This window comes from Eretmochelys imbricata, chromosome 1 (genome assembly GCF_965152235.1).
Source record: "Eretmochelys imbricata isolate rEreImb1 chromosome 1, rEreImb1.hap1, whole genome shotgun sequence".
In the NCBI taxonomy this organism is placed as follows: domain Eukaryota; kingdom Metazoa; phylum Chordata; order Testudines; family Cheloniidae; genus Eretmochelys; species Eretmochelys imbricata.
The window spans coordinates 219960675-219984152 of NC_135572.1; the positions used below are offsets into that span (position 1 = coordinate 219960675).

General features: G+C 52.0%; 1 pseudogene; it reads left to right on the forward strand.

Annotated features, from left to right (window-relative positions):
* Positions 1-10128: 10128 nt before the first annotated feature.
* Positions 10129-23478, forward strand: part of LOC144268827 (antigen WC1.1-like) — a 48341-nt pseudogene continuing 34991 nt past the window's right edge.

The following is a 23478-nucleotide window of genomic DNA, read 5'->3' on the forward strand; positions in this document are numbered from 1 at the left end:
ATGAGCAGGATGTCTCTTCCCCGCTGCGGGAGCCCAGACCTGACTGAGAGCACTCTCCTGACAGAGACCCAGAGGGGCTGCCGGAGCTGCCAGATGCCGGGGACTCCGAGGAGCTGGTGGGGCTGCCACTAGCCATCTGCCCAGTGAAGCGAACAACCCTGGAACCCATGTACACACGGAATGGGCATGTAGGAAGGAGCCCAGGGCAGCCGAATAGGGTTCAGCCGTGTTATTGACTACAAGCCGGCCAGTGTGTTGCCGTCAGATTTTCCCTGCTGCCCCAGTGGCGGACCACTCCACCGCTGTTAGGGCCCTGGGCTGGGACACAGTGGAGCGGGAAGGCCTGGGTTCCCCTGCCCCCGCCACCCCACTGTCAGGAGTGGCAGCCTCCCCACCTGGTTGTCAGGAGGCCTGCATTGGTCTGGCACCCGCCTGAATCAGGATGCCAGATGGTTGTGCTGACTCTCCCACCAGAGAGCTAACCTCCCCTAGATTGCAACGGCTCTGCCGGACTGCAGGCCAGAACCCCCCTACTGGATTGCTGCCCAGCCCTGATCAAGGGCTTTGCAAATGGACCTCCTGCTGTTCTGTTTGTAGGCCAGAGCTCCTTCTCGATTGCAGTTCTGCCCTGATTGAGGGCCCCAGGCAAACAGACTCTCTACCATTGCTTGGCCTGACTGCAGGCCAGAACCATTAATACTGAGATAATTTTCCCCTGAACCAAGGTACCCCGGAAGTATCGTAGTGAGTGGAGTGGTCTCCCACCCAGACGGATGGGGAGGGAGCTGCAAACCCCTTACAGCCTCTTTCTACTCGTTCATACCTTTCCTCTAAATATGTCAAAACACAAGCACGCAACCTTCTCCTGGCCAGACACAGAAAAATAATACAAGATAAATTTTCAAAATGTCCAACACCACCAAAAACGTACACGGCCGGAAACGGGAATGGAGGGTGGAACATAAACCCTACACGGGGCACGGAAAACTGTCAAAAAGTACATGGTGATAAAAGCTATCAAGCAGTTAAATACTCCCATGGCTGGGGAGGGCAGGCGGCCAATGGGGAAGAAGCCATGGTCTGGCACGAAGTGCTCCACCCTGCTCCAGGCAGGCTCTGGTTCTCCAAGCCCCCAAAGAAGGGAGGTTGGCTTTAACCAGAGCTAGGGCAGCTGGGCAGCTCCAATGACCGGGCTCTCCCTAGTGCACATCACTGTCATCCTGTGGAACAACGTCCATAGGCTGGAGCGGGCTGGAAGTTGGTTCTTGAAAGTATCCGGGATGAGGATGGTTTGCGAAGCCAGACATCGGACCAAGGACTTGCTGTCCTGTCCTGAAGGAAATGGAGGTCAGAGCCACGGCACTCTGGAAAGCCCCTGCAGACCAAGCCAGCGCTGTACCTCTCGGCCTGCGACAAGGAGGCAGCAGGCTAGAGGCAGGGGACTAGCGGGAACAACCAGCAACCCTCACTAAACATCCCCGCCGCCCTCCACAGCTGGTGGAGCCTCCAGACACAGGGAAGAAGTCACAATGAATCCCATTCACTCACTATTTCTAGGACTGCCCCATCCCTGCAGTATCTGAGTGCCTCATCCCTGCCTGTATTTACCCTCCCCCTTCCCCCCAATGCACAGATGGGCACTTAGGCCCAGAGAGGGGAAGATTCACAAAGGGGGCTTGGGCACTGTTAGGCTACGCCTAACTTCAGGTGCCCTGCTACCCTCCAGGAGGGAGCTCAGCCATTCTCTAGCTCCAGTTGGGAGGCCCAGCTGTGAACCTGCTCTGGGAGTGAGGAGCCTGAGCTATGTCACCCCTTCTCCCCCTTTTCCCCCCAAAAATGTGGAGGAGACACTGCTCTGCCCTGCGCTGGCCCAGGGGTCCGGGCATGCAGCAGGGAGGTAGATGACCAGACATCACCTCAGCTTCATTTGGAGCAGTGGCTTGACCCCAGGCACCCCATGTGGAGGTGACTGCCCCAGACACTGGGCTAGTGAGTGCAAGGGGGGGAGGCAAGACCCCACCTTGGCTGTGTTTTGGGGTGGGGGGGCAATCATCTGTGAAGGCCAGGCAGCTCAGGCCCAGTTTGGGGATCTGCCAGGCCGCAGCTCTGAGGTCAGGGCTAAGTGCCTGGGCACGTGCCAACCAGCAGACACAACAGGGTGAGCGGACAGCTGATCAGGGGTTGGGGGATCTACATTTTGCATCCCTTTGTGGTTCTTGCTCATGATCACATTGCTGGCATTGGAGATTGAACCCAGCCCGCGGCTCTGGGCCATTCGTCCCCCTAACGCTCAGGGCTCAAAGCAGTTACCACTCACCATTGCAAATGGCATCCAGCTTGTCCTGGCTCCTCTGGTCCAGCTGCCAGGCAGTGAGCCCTCCACACACACACACAGCTCGTCACCTCCCTACATCCCCAGCGAGGGTGTCAAAGCGTCTGTCACCCTCCAAGCAGTGGGGCTTTCCCCTGCCCCTTGCTGACCAGGATGTGCTCCTGAGTCCCCAGAGAAAGGGAGAGGCCCCAGAGATGGCTGTGGGGCTGGTTGCCAAAGGAGAGCATAGCACCTTGAGGTTCCACTACCAAGAGCCCATGGCGGGCCGTGGGGGGACGGGTACTGCATGGGAAGCAAGGGGGTTAGAGGGGGCCCATCCGCCAATCAGGGCAGTTTGGGTTGAGCTTGCTCCTGCGGGTTTCTGATACCCCTGAGCCTTCATTCAGCAATCAGGAGCCCAGGGGTTACTTCTCACTGCCGGCAGGGATTGAGCAGAGCCTGGGACCGGATCCAGCCCCCCTGCTAAGGGGAGCCCTCTGCTCTGTGCTTACCTAGGAACCTGATGGCCACATCTCTAACTGGAGCCTGCGTGTTCTCCAGAAAGGCCATAGTCTGACACAGGAAGGTTTCTGCTCTCCCCTTGTAGTGCACCACCGAGGAGCCAGAACAAGGGAGCACCAGGTTATGAAAGGCCTTTCCGTCCCGCAGGCCGGGTTCCAGGTCTGTGCAGTGTCCTGCTTTTGCTCCTCCTTCCTGTGCCGGGGGATCACGGAGAGGGACTACACCCCGGGCCAGGTGTGGTCCCGGGGCTGGGGCTCGGTGTGGGCACAGAGCCGGGCAATGGGGGGTGCCCTATCCACCGATTCCTCCACTCCTGCCTGCAAGGGCTGAGCAGTGAATTACCCGAGGGCTCCCTCACCCGGCAGTCACAGCTTTGCCACCGCTACTTTTGCTGGATGAGGGCACCGAGCTGGTGCCACCTCAGGAATTGCGCAGCACTGCTGAGGGTGTCCCAACACACCTGCAAAACAAGAGGGGCCGGAGCGAGCCGGCCACGATTACGGGAGCTGGAAGCCAGGGCCGCCCCTAGGCATACGCAGCTGCGTAGGGCACCTTGAAACTTGCGGCACCAAATTGCTCCAAATTTCATGGTGCCCCTAGGCAGCTGCGTGCTGCATACGGAGCAGCCCGAGCCCCAGTGACCAGCCCCATCCCTCGGCCAGCCCCACGCAGGCTGCGCCCACTACAAAGGGCAGGGCAGTCCCGGGGGGGGCAGGGGAGAGGGTCCCAGACAACTCCCTCCACCCTGCCTCTTACCCTTCCCCCTGCTCTGCCCCTGGCCCACCCCCATTCCACCTCTTCTCTGCAAGCCTCTTCCCCCAGCGACCCCACACTCACCAGCAGTGGCAGGAAGTGGAGCAACCTGGTCCCAGCCTGCTGTACTCCGCCAGCTCCCAGCCGCGGTGCTCCACTTCCCTGCGCTGGTGAGTGCGGGAAAATGATCGCCCCCCACACTCACCCAGAGCGGGAAGCGGAGCAACATGGGCCCATCCTGCTCCACTTCCCTTGCCCCGGCCTCAGCCACGTCACTCAGGTGGGGAAAGGACTGCCCCCCAGCTCTCACCAGTGGCGGGAAGTGGAGCGCCACAGCAGGGAGCTGGCGCAGTAGAGCGGGCTGGGACCGGGCTGCTCTGCTTCCCGCTGCTGTCAGTGAGTGGGGGCGGGTAGGATCCCTTTCCCGAAACCTCTTCCCCCAAGTGACATGGCTGGAGCTCGGGCGAGGGAAGCAGAGCGGGCTGCTCCCGGCTCCCCGCTAATTCCCCGGGCCACTCTGGGCCTGTAGGCCCCCCAAAAGTGGCCCCCCACAGCTCCTGCCTCCCAGACCCTGGTGGGGGGTGGAGGGGGAGGCCTGGGGCTTCACACATCCCCACCTCAGGTGGGCTGCATAGGGCACCCAAATGGCTAGGGACAGCCCATCTCTGCTGGACTAACCCTCCTCAGTCTCTTTGGGACAGGACTCTTAGTCCGCAAGGAAAAAGGAAGAGGGTCAGGGATGAGATGTTCAGCAACATGCTCTACAGCACTGATGACCCGCTGGAGTAGCGGAAGGAGAAGGAGGAATGGGACGCCCAGCAGGAGGAAGGAATACTGGCTCAATTCCTCAAGCATGAAGAGATCAACTGGGACCAGGACCAGTTGCTGATGGAGCAGTTGATCGACCTGGTGGCCATTGGGTACAACCTCCACCTCCAGTACCAGGGCACAGCCCACTACAGCACCAACTCCATGAGTACAAACTTCCACTCCAGGGCTGCACTGTTCTGCAGGGTACCACGTCCTGCAGCCAGAACAGGCCCTGGAAAATCTGCGGATGGGTGGTCAGTGAACAGCTGTATGCGCTGGTATGGACAGATGTTCCCTGTGCACACCACCTGCATCGCCTGTACAGCTATGCGCAACATGGGCAACACATTCTGTTGGGGGCAGGAGAGCAGGGGCCAGACTTCTGACAGATTTAGTGCAACAGTATGAAACCTTCCTGCATCACATTCCCCCAACACATGCCCCATTACTGCATTACAGGCTCCTCATCCCTGCGTTGCCAGGACGTGGGCACACAAGGCATCCCTCATTTCCCTTGCTTGCCTGGATCCAGCCCCAATGACGATAGGAGCACTGTCTGGTTGCTAGTTGACTGGGCAGGTGAATCAACTGGAAGCTCCCAGCTCAGTCAAGGAGGAGCTCAGCTGCTGGGAGGCCAGAGAGCAGAAGAACTCAGCTAGCGCACAGCCCCTAGGAGGAGGGCCACGAACCCTGATCTAAAGGGGTGAAATTACAGGCTGGACATGATTTGAACCACAGAGCCCCAGAAGGCAGATTGTGGAAACCGTGACCTGAGGGGCTCACTTTGGGGAGCTGAACTCGGTTGAATATATTAGACCCCAAGAGAGGAGGAATACTGCTTTGAAGACTTCTTGCTGTGAGTGGATTATTTTTGGGAAGCTAATGGGAAACTGATGGGCCACCCCAGACCACGAAGCGTTGCCCTGGGACACCACCTGTCTACAGTCCCAATTTGGGATGGGATCTCCATTTTATCTTTTGAAAATTTGAAAACCATCCCTCCCCCAGCTCTACTATTTAGGTTTGCTTCTTTCCTGTGTCCCTGTAACGGGATTGCTGCTTCTGAGCAGCGATCATGGCTGGGGATGTCTCTGCAGGTGCCTTTGCCTCAGTTTCTCCTCACCAGGCTTTTCCATCTCTCCCAAGAATTCACATTGCTCAGCCCTCCGGCCAGGTCACTCCCAGAGTTCAGCCCCTTTCAGGGTACTCAAAATACAAAATAAACGTGACCTGTGGCAATAGTCTCAAGTTAACATGAGGTGACGTTATGAGTGTAATACAATATCTCATTGAAAGGTGACAGGGCCAGAAAGAGTTAATTAACTCCCAGATTGACCTGACCCATGGTGGAACTTCAGAGACTGGTTAGGAAGAAATGTAAATGAATAGAGCTTTGAAATGCAGCCTGTACTGTTAGAGATAGAAGAGTTGCTTACATCACAAGACCTGAGCAAACAGCTAACAAGTCTTGTCTATGGCTATAGCTTTGATTCAAAGATCAAAAAAGTAATATTAACATTTAGGAAGACACTTGAGTGAAATAGTATTATTGTCTATATGTCTCTTTGTGATATATGTGATAACCTGTATCTGAACTGTTTAATGGATAAATTATCCTGTGCTAATTGCCATGATGTTGAGAAGAAGAAAAGTTAAGCCTATCATTTTCTCAGGCCAAAAGGCTGCTGGAAATGTATAAAAATCTTGGGACACAATCCTTCATCTCAGATCCGCTTTGGGTTTCAAGAAGGGGAAACCTTAAGCCATAAGGATTGAGATCCCCAGTCACTGACTGGAGTCACCCTGAATATGGACATTGGACTATAACCTATGGGCTATTTCTAAAAGGACTTTTGGAAACTACAAGCTCATCTCTGCTGTGTATCTGGACCTCAAGAATTGAATTCAAGTCTGTCTGGATATTGATTTTTTAACCAACACTCTTTTCTTCTTTAATACATTTTAGTTTAGTTAATAACAATTGACTGTAAGCGTGTATTTGGGGTAAGATCTAAGTTATTATTTGACCTGGGTCTGGGGCTTGGTCCTTTGGGGTCAGGAGAACCTTTTCTTTTATATGAGGAAATAAGAGTTTCAGACTTTATCATCATACATTGGACATGTGTGCCTAGATGGAGGCCTGAGGCTGGGTACTTCAAGGGAACTGCATTGTTTGGACTTCTGAGTAACCAGTGAGATAATACAGAAGTTGTTTTGTGCTGGCTTGGCAAATCTAAGTATTGGAATATCCACCAGCGTTTGGCGTTTGTCTGCTCCGTTTTGTTTGTAGTTCACCCTATTTGAGTGACCTCAGCTGACTCCCACGGGCAGCACCGTCACACATGAATTAAAGGTTTGCCATCCCTCCTGTCATGGAGTCCCCAGGCGATGCTCTGGAACTGCTCTCTATGAAGCCAGGCAGGACTCTGGGGAAGTCTCCTTTCTGTGAGCAGACTGTCTTCAGGACACACAGCTCACACAACTTCCACCTTCCTGAGTCTGACCTCAGAGCATTCAGCATTCTCTGCCCCTCCGTGCGCTTCCCACATCAAGTCCGCCCAGCTGGGGTCCTGGGGAAGCCAGATGGTCCTGCACCCCAACTTCGCAGTCAGACGTGACTCTCAGCCAGCCAGTAAAATAGAAGGTTTATTAGAGGAGAGGAACATGGTCTAAACCAGAGCTTGTAGGTGCAGAGAACAGGACCCCTCAGCTAGGTCTATTTTGGGGGTCAGTGAGCCAGACAACCACATCTGCACTTCACTCCAGGTCCCCAGCCAGCCCCAAACTGAAACTCTCTCCAGTCCCTCCTCCTCTGGGCTTTGTCCCTTTCCCGGGCCAGGAGGTCACCTAATTCCTTTGTTCTCCAACCCTTTAGCTCTCACCTTGCAGGGGGGGAAGGGACAGGTGCCAGGAAACAGGGTGTTGGCCATTCTGTGTGTCCAGACCCCTTCACACACCTGCACTCTAGGGCTCTGCAATGATCATACATCCTTATCCCACCACCTAGATACTTAAGAACTGCATAGGGGAAATTGAGGCACCTCCACAATATTCAGAGGAAACATTAAGAACAGTCCCATTTCGTCACACCTCCTGAGCTCAACTCACAGTTCTTCTCTCTCTCATGGGAGCACTTTCTGGGGTTTCCTACTGGGAGTGCAAGTACAACACAAACAGAAACAGCCTCCTGCACCCTCCTAGGCTTCACACTCTTCTTAAACAAACTTGGTCTTAAACCTTACCAGAGCGCTGACTCCCAGAGCTTTTCCTGGGGCCTGGCCTCTTCTCTGCCTTGGCAGGTCACTCCCAGCCGTACCTACCTGGAGACCTTTTCTCCCCTGCAGCCTCAGGGTCTCCTGCAGGAGCCTTCTTCCTTTCTGCAACTTCTGCAGCCATCTGCCACTGCCCCCTTCTGCCCAAACTGCTAGGCTAACTAAGGCCAGATTGTGTCATGTGACCCACTGTCATTCTCCCCACATGGAGAGAGTCACGGGTGGGGCTGGGCCCATTTCCCCTTAAAGGGGCCAGTCACTCTGCAATAAATCCCTTTTCCTTGCCACCTCTTGCTTTCAGGGAGAGGAGGTAGGAAATATGACAAGCAGCTTCTTCCCAGAACCTCACTGCTTATAGACATTGGTGTCCTGGGAGGCAAAAGTGGAGCAAATTTCCATTGATCATGTCGGTTGATGGCTGACCCACAACACAGAGACTCAGAGATTGTAAGGCCAGAAAGGACCATTGTGATCATCTAGCCCAGGGGTGGGCAAACTTTTTGGCCCGAGGACCACATCAGGTTGCGAAACTGTGTGGAGGGCTGGGTAGGGAAGGCTGTGCCTCCCCAAACAGCCTGGTCCCTGCCTCAGCCCCCTATGTGCCCCCTCCCACTTCCCGCCCCCTGACTGCCCCCCTCAGAACACCCGACCCATCCAACCCCTGCTGCTCCTTGTCCCCTGACTGCCCCCTCCCAGGACACCCACACGTAACCGCCTCCCATGCGAAAAAGAGCAGCCCCTAAAGTCCTTTTCCACAGCTCAGCGCCAGATGTCAGGGTAGAGCTCATTCTGGCTCTGCTTACATATATATGTTTTCGTATAATTACACTTATGCTTGGATTTATTTGGATTTTAAATAAATTTAAACAAAGTCTTCCTGTTCCTATTTGTGTGATTCACCAGTCTCACTTGATAACAATCTTAGGTCGCTCCCTGAGTAAGGAACCTGTTATTAGTGACCCATTCAACTTGCACCCTAAATTTATCAAAGGCTACACCTGTCAGGTAGCCACTTTTTAATCCATAACCAAATTGAACATTATTTATCAACAAAATTTGTAATCTCACCAAAAAGGGACGTCTAGTTAATTTGACAGGATCCATTTTCCATAAACCCATGTTGTTTGGCATTAATTAAATTATACTCATTTAATTCTCTATTGATTGAGTCCCATATCAGAAGTTCTATTATTTTCCCTGGAACCAATAACATAAAATAACATAAAAGCAAATTCACATGGTGATGATTGGTACAATTTCCTGTTTTGTCGTTACTGTTGTTTAAGTAGCAGTAGGGCTGAGTGAGGGGGAATGGCAGGATTGGGGAGTGGAGGTTGTTTAAAATAAGGAGAGGGAAGGAAGGGCAAAAGGCACACCCAGAGCTCCTCACCTGCCAAGCTAGTCACTGTCAAATCTTTTTCCGGAATCACAACAGAGGGAGGAATCTCAAGAAGGGATTCAAAGGAGGATCAGGTGTTGGCTGCACAGATTTTTTCGGGGAGTTTTCTCCATAAAGAAAGGGCAGCATGGTAGAAAAGGGAGAGGTAAAGAGTTAAAGATGTTTCCCTTAATCCAAGTATTTGTAACATTTCTCTTTAGGAAGAGCCTGAGGTGATGTGATGCCAGCCAGTCATTATTCTGAGCTTTCTATGTCCCTTGCCTTGTGCTTGTTCCATTAATTGTCTGTGTCCCAAGAATCAAGTAAACTTCTTTCCAAGGAGTCATCCCCCTACTGACAGCACTGATGGGCATAATGTGTGCCAAACATCCTGCTACCGCAAGAGAGGGTCATGGCCTACTCAGGAAGCCCTAAGATCTGCCTCTGCCACTAATGATCATGGTCTTGGCAGGATACCCCAAGGTCTATTAGTTGGACAACTGTCAATATTACAGGTGGTGCTGGGTAATTTATCTTGTACAACAGCTGATCTGAGTGACACAAACTGGTTGTAGTAACATGTCCTTGTCTACAATTGGGCATGTCCTATACTGGGAATTGGTCTTGTAATGATCACCTTTGGCACAGGGGATTTCTTCCCTAGTTTATAAAATAACCTGCCTCTAATCTCTCTCAACTGATGTCTAATACAATATAGAATCTATGAGGGTGAGAAACAGCTTAGATACATACAATTTGTACAGCAGTTTTTCTTCCCGCACCAGAGATGGGGTTAGCCGATGATCTGAGGCTGTGGTAAACCTGACGTCAGGAGGGGGCTCATCACTCATATATGGTGATGTTTGTTGCTTTTGAGTTTTATTGGATGTTTTAGCTTCATACATTCACAGATAAAACCACTGATAATAACTAAAAAGGCAGATGGGTTTGCTATTGGTTCCTTCGCACAGCTGATGCCAGACTCTGAATCTATATATTTCCCTTCCACTGCTTTGTTGTCACTTGTCAGACACAGAGGAGCCCTGGCAGGTGTTTAGGTGCAGCCAGTGCAGTGAATGAGGGGACAGCAAGTCAGGCTGGCAATGAAGGGACATCTCTCCACTCCGGTGCTGTGGCTTCTTCTCCTCACAATTCAGGACATAGCAGGTAAGTCTCCTCTGTGTTTCACCAGGGGAGCTGGGTTAACTGGAACTAGGGTGGTAACTTTTACAGTCTGCTTTTTACCATCCATGTCTGGCTTGGAGGTTGTGACTTTTCCTTTTGGGATTGGACCTTGCCACTGTTACCGAGGCTTTTACTACTTTGAGATTGAACTAATACAATGACCTCTGTGTGGGGCTGCACCTTAAAACCATTCAGAGAACAAAGCTGGTGCAAATGGCAGCGACTCACTGAGCAGCGCATCTGGCTGGGAGCATGTTACAGCCATTCTGCAGGGTCTGCACTGGCTGCCCAGCTCTGGGTGGAGGTTAAGGCGTTGGTGATGATTTATAAAGTCCTAAATAAATAAAGTCCTGGGACCAGCCTCTCTGAGGGATCACCTCTCTCCCTGTGCCGTATGGCCAGAGCTGTGGTCAGCAGGGTACCCGAGCTTGTTCCCCCTTTTATAAAGGAGAGGGGTGGCTGGCAGGGTGCTCTCTGTGGGGGCTCCAGGACTCTAGAACTTGCTCGCCCTTTGGGCCAAAATAGTGCAAATTTGGTGATGACCTTTTGGGCACACTGCAAAATACACTTGTTTGAGGGGTGGGGGTTGGGAAGGACACAGGCTGTGCATCACATAATGAGAAAGGGGTGGAAGGAGTTTCTGTAGGTGTCTGGCTAGCTGAGTTCCTATTGAAATGGTCACTTATGCTGCTGGAATTTGTGTGTTATCCATGCCATCCGGGTGCCTAGAGCCTTGGCTAGGTGTCACTTTAGTGTTTTAAATCCCAAGAAATACATCAATAATTTGGGATCCAACAGAAATGTCTGTTGGTCCAGAATCCAACAGCTCCAAGGGCCAAGTCCTGGCTCCTCACTCCCCTATTCACTCACTGAAGCCAGGAGAAGTTTTGCATGTGTGAGATGAGCAGGATTTTCCCAAATAAACCCAGAGCTGATTCCTGCCACAGAGGGAGTGAGGTGGTGTGAGGTAGGGTGCAGTGTGCAATACCCTGTGTGCGTGAGGGTACTGGAAGTTCTGCCAGCGGGAAGATTTATGCTGTGGGACCCCTGCTTCCCTCCCTCCCTCCCTCAGGGTTTCTGCTGGCACACAGAAGCTTTGAATCCGAGCTGGAGTCTAGAGAAGCCCGACCAGCACAAGCTGATGGCAGAGGTGCTGTATCAGTGCCTCTGTCATAAATATAAAGGGAAGGGTGAACCTCTTTAAAATCCCTCCTGGCCAGAGGAAAAAATCCTCTCACCTGTAAAGGGTTAAGAAGCTAAAGGTAACCTCACTGGCACCTGACCAAAATGACCAATGAGGAGACTTTGAAAGATACTTTCAAAAGATGGGAAGAGGGAGAAAAACAAAGGGTCTGTGTCTGTCTGGGTGATGCTTTTGCTGGGGACAGAACAGGAATGGAGTCTTCGAACTTAGTAAGTAATCTAGCTAGATATGCCTTAGATAATGATTTCTTTAAATGGCTGAGAAAATAAGCTGTGCTGAATAGAATGAATATTCCTCTCTGTGTGTCTTTTTGTAACGTAAGGTTTTGCCTAGAGGGATTCTCTATGTTTTGAATCGAATTACGCTGTAAGATATTTACCATCCCGATTTTACAGAGGTGATTCTTTTACTTCTATTAAAATTCTTCTTTTAAGAACCTGATTGCTTTTTTTCATTGTTCTTAAGATCCAAGGGTTTGTTCTGTGGTCACCTATGCAAATTGGTGAGGATTTTTATCAAACCTTCCCCAGGAAGTGGGGTGCCAGGGTTGGGAGGATTTTTGGGAGAAAGATTTTTCCAGACAACACTTTCCTAATAAAATAAACCCAGATAAACATTTGGTGGTGACAGTGGAAGTCCAAGGGCAAAGGGTAAAATAGTTTGTAGCTTGGGGAAGTTTTAACGTAAGCTGGTAAAAGTAAGCTTAGGAGGTTTTCATGCAGGTCCCCACATCTATACCCTAGAGTTCAGAGTGGGGAAGGAACCTTGACAGCCTCTCACGGCCACATTGGTTTCATTCCCTCAAGGCTGCCCCGCCCAGGGCTGCTCTCCTTCCTCCAGCACAGAGGGGGCTGCAGGCTCTTTGCCAAGCTGTTTCCCAGCTCCAGGCAGACTTAACACTAATGGGGGGCCTAGACAATGTGTTACAGCAGCATGTGCTCGTCAAATGCAGGGAGTGAATCTGGCCCAAAGATTCCAGAAATGATTAAATATAGGATTAAAATCAAATGTGAGACCCAGATATAATTTAAATAATACAGTGATTGGAACCTGTTGGGCTGGTATTAATAGCATGAGAATGATCCAGGTGTTTGGCAGGGGAGCGAACGCCTCAGCAGTAGCTGTTTCATGGGAACCCGATGTGCTGCTGCACCAGCTTGAGAAACTGAAGTTGAAGCTGATAATGAGAAATTTCATTCTCAATTATTGCATTAGAGTAAAAACAGCCCAAATGTATATTTCACAGACAGCTCAGTAACTGTGTGGTGATTAGGGACCTTAGACCCTGAAAATCCTGAGCAAACCAAACCATCTAGCAGGTTACTTGGCGTTTATATTTCAAATTCCCAAGAAGCTGAAATATAATGTGCTGGGGCTAGAGCCCATGACAGAGCTGTACATGACCAGAAAGCAGAGAATTTTGTGGTGACTCCTGGGCGATCACACTGGCATTGCAGGAGGTGGACAATTGTTGCTTTGTGAGGAATAAATTACGACATGATGGTGGGACAGTGTCATATAGTGATGCCAAGCACATGTTCAGCTCAATGCATTTTTGTTGGATTTATAAGCAAATGTGCATCATCCCGTAGAAATTTTTTATTTTCTATGGGAAATTTGAGTTTGCTTCGCATGACGCAAACACAGTGTTGCAGGGGAGTATACAGGATAGGGGATATCACCATGTAGCTATTTTCCCTTTTCCTCAGTGCCCCAATCCCCCTCCATTAGCTCTGAACAGAGGCTTGGACAGTCTTTGCCAGAAGATCATTGTGCAATGCACCCCATATTTGTTACAGTGATATTATTATGATCTGATTATGACATAATTATGATGGATTTTATCCTACATAAGTCATGTGAGGTGTCGTTGGAAAAGTTATCATTTGCTGAATATGATTATCCTATTTGCATGCATTTATTCTTTTTTGTATCTAAAGTTATGAATACTGACTATGTATCTATACTTCACATGTAGTTACACCTGGGTAACACCCACTAGACAAGATGCTTTCAGTCTAGATAGTGGGTGGGAAAGGGCCTATTCAGGTTAATGGGCCATTCGGAAAAACAATAGGACTTAGGAGAAGCTTATTCTCCAGCTGGTGAGCCCTTCTGAGAATGCTCCAGACAGCCTGTAAGTAATGGCTGCTATGACTCTACAAAGACATGTGACCAGGCCACATGATGCTGGACTCCATCTTGGGATGTCAGTATTTTTCCATAAACTGGTCTGGGAACCAAGCTTTGAAACAAAGGGTTTGCACCATAAGCAAAAGCTATATAAGGCAGGGAGTGACATCATTTGTGGTCTTCACTCCCCACACAATAAGACTCCTGGAAACTCCTGAGGACCAAAGACTGAACTGCGGGAAGTGCTGGACCCATGCTAAAGAGATTTCTAGCCTGTGTATGAAACACCTGGGGATTCCAAGCTGCAAAGCAAGTGTAGCTTGTGCCTTAAGACTCTGCAGCCTGTTTGTATCATCTCTTAGGGTAAGAATCTGCTAATTCATATCCAATCTATCTAGTATATTAAACTTAGGTAGCATTTTTGTTTATTTGCTAGGTAATCTACTTTGATCTTTTTGCTATCACTTATAATCACTTAAAAGCTATCTTTCGTAGTTAATAAACTTGTTTTTGTTTTCATCTAAACCAGTGAGCTTTGACTGGAGTGCTTGAGGAAAATCTCAGCTTGGGTACTACAAGTGTGCATTGTTCTCTTCACATTGAGGGAGAGGTGGACCAGGTGTTAAACCCATATACTGGTCAGATTTGACCAGGGCAGGATGGTGCTGCTCTGGGATCCTAGGCTGGGAAGCTGGTGACTAGAGAGCCTGTATGTGACTACAGCTGGGTGTGTCCCTACCTGTATGAAAGCTGGTGAAAGCGCAGGCTGGAGGGCTTTGCAGTTTGTCACCGCAGTACAGTGTGAGAGGGAGCCCAAGCTGGTGCATCAGGGGGCTCAGTGATACCCTAGTTCCAGGTGGCACCCCGCGGGGAACCCATCACAATAGTGATTCACCATTATTGATCCACCCCAAATATGTGGGCTCCAGGCAAACATTATACAATTCTTTGGGATCCAGGCAAACAAATAAGAAAATATCAGGGATGGACAAAAGCCACAGATTTCACTCCCAGACCGGGATCTGAATTTACCCAATGTTCAGAATGCTGGGTGGGGACATTATTCCAAGTTGGGCCCAAGTGGTGCAAGCAAGCATACGATAGCAGTATGTAAATGTAACTGTTATCCTGAAAGGTGCTAATGGCTGCCATCACGGGGTCTTGGATCAGAAACGAATCACAGACATCATGACAGCTAATGGCTGGACCAAGCACACTCTATTAGGCTCATTAGACAGAACCATCAAAATCCTTTATGTAGTAAAAAAATCTCCAGACACTGGGGGCTATTGCCCAAGTCACTGGCCACATGGTCAGGGCAGAGCTAGCCAGGGGTTTCCCTTGTTGCCAATGCAGGGGCCAGGATATTGGTGTTGGACTATGTCTGTTGGAGGGAGAAGCCAGTAGAAGGAGTTGTGACTGCGATCCTAGAAGGGAGCAAAGAACCAAAGCCTGTTGGAGCTCGCTGGAGGTGCAGGCTGGGGATTTCTGAGCATTGAAACTGCTGGCTGTTGTTAGGTTCAACTCTATTTAGGGAAACAGAACTCTGTGTGCACTTAGCCTTGGGTCCTACCACAAGTGAACGTCACTGAGTTAACTCGATTGAAAAAAGCCCCTTTTTTCCTAGTGCAGACCAGGCCCAAGGGGTTTTCTTTGTGACTCGACTGAACAGAGCAGCTCCTAATAACCTTCCCTATGGATTGCAGCAAAGTGACTGTTTTGTATTTACTTGGCATTGAAGGAGCAGGATGGTCTGGCCACGTACTGGTGTGAACTGCACCGTTCTCTGAGCTCCATGGAGGCTCCTTAAACATGGTGTCCCCAGCTCAGCCATCCACTGCTGCAACCAGCCTGTTCCATGGCTCACAGTGGAACTCTGCATGTAGCTGTAGCTTCTAGGAGTAGTAATGATGCCTGGACTTGCTCCCAGTCTCAGGAACAGTCCAGGGTCGTCAAACCCTGTCCTGGGGGCCAGTTCTCCCAGGCAATATCTGAGGACTGTGTGGCAGGCAGTGGCCCCACCTCACAGTCCTAGTAAACTGTCTCTCTCCCAGCAGCCAGCTTTGCCTCTCCACAACCCCCAGAAATGCAAAGAGGCCTAGAGACAACTGAGGGCAGGGGGTGAAACTCAGAGCAACTGGGAGAAAAGCAGCTTGCAGGGAGTGGGGGCAGAGTCTGCTCCTCATCTGGGGAAGGAGCAGCCTGTACGTGCAGGGCAGAGAGGCCAGGTAGAAAGGGGAGAAGAGGAGGGGGAAGAGCCCAGGGGAGGAGGGTGGGAAGAGACCAGTGGAAGAGGGAAATGTGTGGGGCAGGTGGGGAGAGGAAGCTCCGTTAGGGAGCACAAGGCTGTAATGCCAAGCGCCACAGAACAAAAATTGCAAGGTTAAAAAAAACATCCAGTCTCATTTTTCCATCTGTCTTTGGACTTTAGAATCCCCGTCTACACCTCTGCCAGCGCTGGGGTGAGAATCGCAGGCTGAAAAGTCACCCTTTGTGCACCCGAACTGCACGACTCCCCCTGGCTGCTCAGCTGGAGACTGCACTTACCCTCCCCTCACCCCTGAGACGGGGAACTGCCCTCCATTGCCCAGCACTGCCTTCGCTCTCCCCTCCTGCTTCAGTTCCTCTGACAGAAGAAGGGCTGGCTGGGAAATAGCTTGACAGCCACTGAGCTAATTGATGCAGCATGGTTCATGCTCGCACACAGAACTTCTGTCACTGGTCAGGGGTGAGTTACAGACAGAGATACTGGAGACCTTCACACTGACATCAACCATTCACATCAGCTATAATGTCACCGTATCACAATGGGATTGGTTTAGCCTTTTGCAAATAGCAACACTTCTCTGAATCCCCCCACCCCACCCGCACAACTTCTCTGTCTGAGGCTGTTAAGCACTCTCCTCACTCTAGAGGCCCCTCCTCTTCCCTTGCCTCCTTCCAGCCTCCTCTTCCAGACCCCCTCTTCCCCTCTCCACCCTCCCTCCTGCCCCCTACTACAGTCCAGATTCTTCACCCCACTACTCCCTCATATCCCTCTGCTCCAGACCCCCACCTCCCTGCCCCTCCACTCCCCTCACCTCCCTCCTTCCTGCCTCCTTCTCCAGACCCCTCCGCACCCTCCCCAGCTCTCCCTCCTACCTCGCTCTAGACCCCCTCCTCTCCCTTCCTCCTGACCCAACTTTCCAGGCCCCCTCCCTTCCCCTGGTCCCCTGCTCCAGACCCCCCACCCTACACTTTCCACTCCTCCTTTCTGCTGACATAGCACCTGCACCCCATTCCCTTGCAACCCCCGAATCTGCCTCCAGCCCCCAAGTGCCCTGCTCCCCTCACTCTTCCCCTCCTCCTTGCACAGGGTCTCTGCTGCTCATCACAGTCCATGGGTTCTGTCCAGTCCCCTGAGCCATTCAGGGGAAGCCACGTACCCTGTGGGCTAAAGTCTCACTGAAAACAGTGGTAGGTGGCAGCCAGCTTTACTCAGGGAGGCCTCACTCCCACATGCTGACAGACTGTAGGGAGATGGCGGCACCTCGCTGACTTCAGCCCCAGTGACAGTGACAGGAGATGGCGCCATTTGGAATAAGGGAAACTCAGTGAGTTGGCGCCTTTCATCGTGTTCTCACGAGACATGTAAAAACACCCCAAATTGCCAGAGTGGGGATAAAATGGCGAGAGCTACAGCAGTGACAGCCCCGAGTGGGAGGCCCTGAGACAGGATCAGGTGGAGTCATGAGGCAGCTCTGGGCATGTCCCATTCTCCTGGCTCTGGGCGCGGATCCCCTGCTGCCGGGCATGGACTCTGCTGTGATAACGCTGGGGAGGGGGTTCCCTGCTCACTCTGACCCTGCTCTGTGTCTCTCTTTGAAGGTGCCGACCAGCTGAGGCTGGCGGATGGACGCAGCCACTGTGCCGGGAGAGTGGAGGTTAAACACCAGGATCAGTGGGGGACGGTGTGTGACACCAGCTGGGACATGGAAGATGCTGAGGTGGTTTGTAAGCAGCTGGGATGTGGATCTGCTGTCAGTGCCCCTGGCCGGGCTCATTTTGGAGAAGGATCTGGACCAACTTGGCTGATTCTAGTTGATTGTGGTGGTGACGAGTCAGCTCTCTGGGACTGCAATCATGTAGGATGGGCTGCATTCCAGTGCTCTCATTCTCTTGATACTGGAGTGATCTGCTCAGGTAAGAACTCGGCCAACTTGCCCCTGTAGGAAACTCCCCATGAGGGAGAAGGGACTGAACACAGTGAGTGACATTCCTGGTGACTCAGAACTGGACTGTGCCCTGCACTGGGGTCAGGGTGGAACTGACCAGTCTCTCCCTGAGCTCCCTTGGGCAGACTGGGGATGAGCAGGCTGCGCCATCCTCTGTGCCACTAGCAGGGGGCAGCTGGGGCAGTTGTTGTGGGGTGTGGTGTTGGCCCCATTAGCAGGTTTGTGCTGATACATGCCTGGGTACAGCCGCCCAGAGTCTCCCCAGGGCTTCAGCAGCAGCTGCAACCCTGCCTGTGGCTGTGGGAGCTGGGACTGGAGCCGGGGGGTCGAGTGCTGTGGATTTTTCCCCAGAGTTCCCTGAGGCAGCAGGAGAGGAGCCCTGAGCCTGCACTTGGCAAGGGGGAGGGGCCAAAACAGCTGGGGTAGGTGCAGGGGGCAAAAACTGGCTATACTGCTCCACATGTCTACGCTCCTTCCCCGAATCCCCCTGCAGGGAACTCCCACATGATGCGTAGCTCTTTGCTCCACAGCCTGCCTAGCTGTCTTCCCATGCAGGGCGGGCTAGATTTACCCCCCAGCGCAATGTCATGGAGACTGCACCTTGATCCCTCTGCATTTGGGAATTAATGTGTATGCATAACCTGGCTTCATCAAAGCGTGTGCAAGTAAAATGCCTGGGGACAGGGGTTTGCACAGCGTGACGAATGCACTGAGAGAAACAGCCCCTGAAGCAGGTAAGACTTAGGGTAAGACCATGGATCGCTACATCTGGCTGAACAGCAATAACGCCTCTTTGTTCTGATTAGCTCAGTTTGCACCTTGCTTCTAGTCCCTGATCACCACCATTGGTGAGGTCACACCTGAGCGCGGGGGTCAGTGCTCTGTGTGTCTCCCCCTCACATCCTGCCACTCACTTACTATCCTCATTGTAGGATCTCCAGAAACTGTCGAGAGTGTTCACCCCAGCTCTGTACCTTCTGGGCCCTGGCTGTGTCAGCACAAAGGAGCCACAGTCACCGTAAGCCCCAACCCTTCCCGGGGAAATATGCCTGGCACGGTGGTGGCCTCCTCAACGGGCTCTAAACGGGAGTAAACCCCAGCACGTGGAGGTGCATTTGTAACATTGACAGACCCTGATTGTTGGCAGGCAGGAATGACCCTGGGACCTCTGAAGCTTAGTGCTATGGGCCTCTACTGCATAAGCTAAAAAAGCACCTGCCTATTAACCAAGGCTGTAGCAAACTCATAAAAATCTAGGTGATTTCGGTGCCACTAGAGGGAGACCGAGCACCACACCCATCAGGCATGGGTTACGCATTGGCTCCCCTCTCAGTCCCTATGCCACTGGATGCTTGTAATTTCTTTGAGTTGCTTGGTGATTGTTTTTTTGGGCTTTCTGGCTCTTTAAGTGGCTTGTTGCTTGTTGGAGTTGTTGCTTGTTTGGGCTTCCCAAGTGGCTGCTGCTTTTTAAAAATTTTCTGCCAGAGAGCGTGATTGGCTCCCGGTGGCACCATCCCTCCAACCAAAAGAAAGGATCTGGAGGAGACTGTAGAGTGACAGTCCCAGGGCCAATGGGGAGAGGCCAATGCTCCAGGTGAGCCCGATTGACAAGGCACTACAGGTGAATGAGGGAAGGGAGTCAGGGAACCAAGAGCCAGGGCCAGCAGGTTCAGCACTGATGCAAGGAGCTACCAGGGCCGAGGGTCTCTTTCTGGGCTTCATTCTGGGTTTCCCACATAAAGTGAGTCCTGCAGCCGCAGTCTCTTAGCTGATCCTGGTGTAAGTGACTGAGCTGCACCGTCCTTATTTCCACTGTTTCTGTACCAGAAATGCACAAGCGCAGAGAGGAGCCAATTTGCATAATGGGAGGAGCCAAAAGCAGTAACCTGGCAGCCAAAACCCCCATTCCCTGCTGGGCCAGTTCTTGTCTCTTCAGCAGCTCTAGGATCAGAGGGTGTGTGTGTGTGTGTGTGTGTGTTGGAGGGGGAAAGGCACATGACCCAGATTTCTGCCACAGTTTCCCAGCCCAGCTCAGTCACATGGTGCAGCCAGGCCCCTACTCCCTGCATGGCGGCTACCAGAACCTGTGAGCTGCAAGCTGTGCCCCACGGGGAGAGGCAGGAGCAACAGATGGGAGCTGCAGGGAGGTGGGCACTGCTTTCTGGGAGGGGAGACTGAGGGCCAGGAGGGGGCCTGTCTGGAGGAGGGGGAATAACTTGAGCTGTTCTGGGGGTGGTCAAAAGTTTAAATTGTGCCCCTCCACCCCAGGGTGACCAGATAGCAAGTAAGAAAAATCAGGACAGAGGTGGGGGGGGAGAGAAATAGGCGCCTATTTAAGAAAAAGGCCCGAATATCGGGACTGTCCCAATAAAATCGGGACATGTGGTCACCCTACTCCACCCCCACACTATCAGCAGTTATGGGTCGTCTCTGCCTGGGATGGTAAACCCTGAACTTCTGGACTGTTTCCTGCTGCTTGGGGGATTTGGGAAGTATTCAGAGCGTGCAAAGGAACTTGACCGACTGTCTGGGAATTAGGCAGGCACAAGCAGTTCCCAAGGTAAATGCAGAATACACAAAAAGTGGAAACCTACATGTCTGAGAAACCCTCACTCCAACCATCCCAGTTACCCGGTTTTGAATATGTAACTCATCTTGGTACCAAAGCGACCGATGAGCCATATAAATGGAGTGTCCCTTCATGTTTAGTATTAATGACACTAAGCTGGGGGGAGAGGTAGATAGTGTCCAGAGTGACCTAGAAAAATTGGAGGATTGGGCCAAAAGAAATCTGATGAGGTTCAACAAGGACAAGTGCAGAGTCCTGCACTTAGGATAGAAGAATCCCATGCACCGCTACAGGCTGGGAACTGACTGGCTAAGAGGCAGTTCTGCAGAAAAGGACCTGGGGATTACAGTGGACGAGAAACTGGATATGAGTCAGCAGTGAGCCTTCTTGGCCACAATAGGAAACGGCATATTCGGCTGCATTAGTAGGAGCATTGCCGCAGATTGAGGGAAGTGATTATTCCCCTCTATTCAGCACTGATGAGACCACATCTGGAGTATTGTGTCCAGTTTCAGGGGCCCCAATACAGAAAAGATGTGGACAAATTGGAGAGAGTCCAGTGGAGGGCAACGAAAATTATCAGATTGCTGGGGTACATGATTTATGAGGAGCGGCTGAGGGAACTGGACTTGTGTAGTCTGCAGAAGAGAAGAGTGAGGGGGGATGTGATAGCAGCCTTCAACTACCTGAATGGGGGTTCCAAAGAGGATGGAGCTGGGCTATTCTCAGTGGTGGCAGATGACAGAACAAGGAGCAATGGTCTCAAGTTGCAGTGCGGGAGGTCTAGGTTGGATATTAGGAAACACTATTTCACTAGGAGGGTGGTGAAGCACTGGAATGGGTTACCTAGGGAGGTGGCGGAATCTCCATCCTTAGAGGTTTTTAAGGCCTGTCTTGACAAAGCCCTGGCTGGGATGATTTAGTTGGTGTTGGTCCTGCTTTGAGCAGGGGGTTGGACGAGATGACCTCCTGAGGTCTCTTTCAACCCTAATCTTCTATGATTAAAAACTATTTACCTCATAAATAAAGTATTCTTGCCCTGAACTTAGAGACATTTACACTTAACGAAAAAATTCCTCAGCACTTTAAATTTCTTGCATGAATGCTCAGTGTGTGTTGTTCATTTGAAGTCTTTATCACATGTTGGCACCTGTCACGGAGTGTGGGGAGGTCAGGGTCCTGCACCCCACTCTTCCTGCGATTCACCGTGACTCTCATCCAGCCAGTAAAACGGAAGATTTATGAGACAACAGGAACACAGTCCCAAGCAGAGCTTGTAGGTAAAACTAGGACCCTTCAGTCAGGTCCCTCTTGGGGGCAGAGAGCTTAGACCCCAACCCTGGGGTTCCCTCCATTTCCCCAGCCAGCTTCAAACTGAAGCTCCACTGCAGCCCTCTCCTTCCAGCCTCCCCAGTCTCCTCCTCCAGCCTTTGTCCGTTTCCTGGGCAGAAGGTGTCACCTGTCCCCATCCCCCTCCCGGCTCAGGGTACAGACTCAGGTATCCTCCCTCAAGTAAAGTCACCGCCTGCTATCTCATCCCCCATGCAGATAGTCCCAGTAAAACTAAACGACATTCCCAGGTCAGTCCGCCCCGCTCCCTACAGGTACAGCGTCACAGCACCACACCTGGGCCTTGGCAGGTGTCATAGATTTACAGGATCTGTGCTATGCCCCAGCTTTTAAACAGTCCCTTGGAGGAACGCCTTCAGTGTGCCAGACCCCCAAGGGCCGCTCTCTTTCTTAAGGTGGATCACATGGCCTCAATCCCTCTGTGGCAGGGCAGGGGCATAAACCCGTTGGATGCCCTGATAAAGGGATGACTCCTCCCCTGTTTCCCAGCAGGGCAGCCGGATGCAGGGGCCCAGACACTCAGCAAGGAGCTCAGCTGCAGACCCTAACGAGGGCAGGCTCAGGGGAATCAGCTGAGCCAAGTGGAGCCAGCTGGGCTGGTGCCTGGGAGGAGATATAAGCCCAGAGATAGGCTCAGTGGGAGGCTAGCTAGGGGAGCAGATAGAGGGACTGCAGCTCTGTCTCTACCAACTACAGAAAGCCTTGAGGCCGGAAGACCCAGGGAAGGGTCAGTGTGGGGGATCGGTGTTGGGGGAATTGGGGCTGCGCTAAGCATTGTAAATGAAAAGACACCGGTGAAACAACTGAAAGAGGCGTTGGGACCCCTTCTTTGACCAGCCTAAGCACAAGAGCACAGGGATGCGAGGCCAGGAACTTGTGCAGACCCTGTGACCGCCTCCAAGACTGAGCCTCTGTGCTCCAGCACTCCTGTTTCACACTGTGAGCTCTGCCCAATGAGTCCAACTGAGTTAGACCTCTGCTCAGAGACTTTTCCATTCATCAGGAACCAGTGTACCTCAGCAAGTATCTGCAGTGACTCCAGGCAGCCTTTTCAAAACACAGCAGGATTTATTCGTCAACTGGAATACGGCAGCGGGAAGTCCTATGGTTAAGGTTACCATGTGTCTGGGTTTTCCCAGACATGACCTCTTTTTCTGGTCTGCCAACATCTGTCCGGGTGGATTTTCCAAATAAGAGAAAATGTCCAGGATTTTTCCAGATGTTGCAGCTCAGAAAGAGCCATCTCCACACCCTGGTTGGTCCCTCCCCTGAGCATCTGCACCTGCTGGATCCTGCCAGGCCCCGTGCAGCTTGGCCCACCAGGTAAGCGGAGCCACCAAGCACCTCTCAGCCTGGCTGCCTGCCCCACCACAGGACCTCAGAACCTGACCAGGAGCGGTGAGAGAGTCAGGCCCCAGCTCCCAGCCCAGGGAAGGGGGAGAAGCCAGCAGGGAGACCTTGACTGATGGGCTGGCTCTGCGTCCCAGGCATGCACCAGCTGGCCTGCCACCATGACAGGAAGCGCGGCACTGACCCCCACCTCGAGAGTGAGGCTTCAGGTACTCCCTCCATCACTCCCCAAATACTCCCTCCCAGTGCACACACCCCTCCAGCATCCTCCAAATACTCCCTCCCAGTACACACACACACACACACACCCCTCCAGGACCCCCCAAACATCTCCTCCAGCACCCCTGACCTGTAACCCCTCTCCAGTGCCCCTCCCCCACTGTATACTCTATTTGGAAACTTGAAATAGGGTAACAATACCATGGAT